This window comes from Penaeus chinensis, chromosome 35 (genome assembly GCF_019202785.1).
Source record: "Penaeus chinensis breed Huanghai No. 1 chromosome 35, ASM1920278v2, whole genome shotgun sequence".
NCBI classification, from domain to species: Eukaryota; Metazoa; Arthropoda; class Malacostraca; order Decapoda; family Penaeidae; genus Penaeus; species Penaeus chinensis.
The window spans coordinates 36776015-36778514 of NC_061853.1; the positions used below are offsets into that span (position 1 = coordinate 36776015).

At 39.3% G+C, this 2500-nt stretch overlaps 1 protein-coding gene across 1 annotated transcript in view; it reads right to left on the reverse strand.

The window, feature by feature from the left end:
* The window catches only part of LOC125044377 (serine protease filzig-like), a 14777-nt gene that overhangs the window by 10075 nt on the left and 2202 nt on the right, over positions 1-2500 (reverse strand). The gene's annotated exons all lie outside the window — the stretch shown is intronic.

Below are 2500 nucleotides of genomic sequence, written 5' to 3' on the forward strand. Positions count from 1 at the left end.
TTCACTCTGCCATGTCAGGCGTACGGGATAGGCGAAGGGTGACGTTTGAATAGACGTGGACCCCGCCCGGACAGAAAGGATTACAAGAGAGGAGAGGGTGGGACACTGCCGAGGCGATATCAGGTTGCGGGTTTGTCTGAAAAGGGTACTGGGGAAGATGTTGAGAAAGAGATGCGTGGAGAATGAAAGAAAAGGGACTCAGTCGGGGTGTTCTGTCATGAGAGGAACATCACTTTTTTCACGCGAATCTTGCGAATCTTTAGGGAAATTGATATCGGCTCACTGTCCTTGCAGTTGTAAATATGTCGTTCTAACCGAAAAAAAACATCTTATAAACTGCCTTTCTGAATGTTTATTGGCCTACTGGTTTCTCGGAAAGTTTTGCCAATAAAACTTTCCACTCTTCGATTAATCAAAGTGGACACCTCGGACTGAAATTCCCTTTTCCTCTCTCTCTCTCTCTCTCTCTCTCTCTCTCTCTCTCTCTCTCTCTCTCTCTCTCTCTCTCTCTCTCTCTCTCTCTCTCTCTCTGTCTCTCTGTCTCTCTCTCTTCTCTCTCTCTCTCTCTCTCTCTCTCTCTGTGAGTGTATATATGTATATATGTATATATATATATATATATATATATATATATATATATATATATATTTATATATATATATATATTTATAAATATATATATTTATATATATATATATATATATGTATGTATACATATACACATACATATATAAATATTTATGTACATTACGTACGCATACATATATATATAACACAAACAAAAACAATACAGGTATGCATATATACGTATATCCGTCTGTCTATTATTTTCCAGTTCCTTAATAACAGAATTGTATGGTAGAAAGTGACAATTACACCCTAATGATATCCCGATGGCGCTGCTGCTCACGACAGCCGGTTTACAAAAAGCTCTGGCGTAGAGGAAAAAACCAGCTTAGCCCGGAGGCACCTCATCCTGACCCACTAACTACAACGCGAGTCTTCCCCGCCACCATCTCTGTATGGTTAGCTTCGAAGCATTGGGCTCGTAACCCACTTTTCGCCGCAGGTCAACAAAAAGGACGTTTAGGGATGGCTCGAGAGTCCATTTCACAGGTTGCAGGTAAACACACTTTCACCGTCGTTTTTACCATCGCTTTCAAAGAGAGACGAAGCTTTAGTGCAATTGTCTTCTGTATCTTATTGCAATAAGAAAAGGAAACATAGATACAGAAAGACAGGCAGAGAGAGAGAGAGAGAGAGAGAGAGAGAGAGAGAGAGAGAGAGAGAGAGAGAGAGAGAGAGAGAGAGAGAGAGAGAGAGAGAGAAAGAGAGCTGACCCAAGCCCAAATATCTACCACTTTTCGGAATTTCATCTGCAACATGAAAGTAATAGTTTGCAATAAACATGAAACAATTACTAACCTTTACAACATATATATGTAAAGATAACAGCTAGCCCAATAAAATGCAAATCACCTGTTCAAGTGTAAACTCAAGCAACAAAACACTGTAACACGAAGCCACAGTACATGAGGTTTGACGTACGTGCGAGACAGACCACGAAACTAACTTGGGCCGAATATTTGCGAAAGTTTATAGGACTGCGAGTGCGAGTGTGTGTGTGTGTGTGTGTGTGTGTGTGTGTGTGTGTGTGTGTGTGTGTGTGTGTGTGTATGTGTGTGTGTGTGTGTGTAGTGTATCTATGTGTGTGTGTGTGCGTATTGTATCTATGTGTGTGTGTGTGTGTGTGTGTGTAGTGTATCTATGTGTGTGACGTGATGTCTACGTGTTATTCATATCAGATACACACCTACTGTAGGAAAAGGGGATGTTTACCTCTTCTCAGTTCACTCGCTCCCTTTCCCCACCACAGTGTTTCCAACGATACAAACAATCTCAATCATTTTTCTCTCTCTTTCATACTTATAAAAGGTGAAATTTTGGTCACAAGAAACAGGATTTAACTGTGACACTTCTTTTAAGATTTCCGGTAAGAACTAGTATTGTCTCCATATTTCTTTTTTCTTTTCTTTTTTTTGCGTGTATCATCATTTCCTACATATTAGGAACAAGCAAGTTAATTAAAAATGTGAATGACAGTTGCATTCTCTACTTCCAGGGCGCTTTCTCTGCCGTTACGCACGCGCAGTATGACACGTTCGCTTTTCCTACTTTTTTTTATCAGATTGTTCCTGAGAGATCTACTTCTCAGCCGTTTATGCATTGTTTTGTCATTTTTTTCTCCAAATTTTAAAAGCGTTCTATTTTTCTTTTCTAGCCATTCTCTGTGATCCAGATTTTCTGCATTTTTTCCGCCTCAATCTACCTGATTGCCGTTTTTTGCCGCCTTTTTCGCTCATTGGCTGCAGGTCCTGGAGGTTCCCATTTTTTCCCGTGTGTGATGTCAATCAGTTATTTAATACAATTAATGTGTCTGTATATGTATATATGTATGTATGTACGTATGCATATATATATATATAAATATATATATATA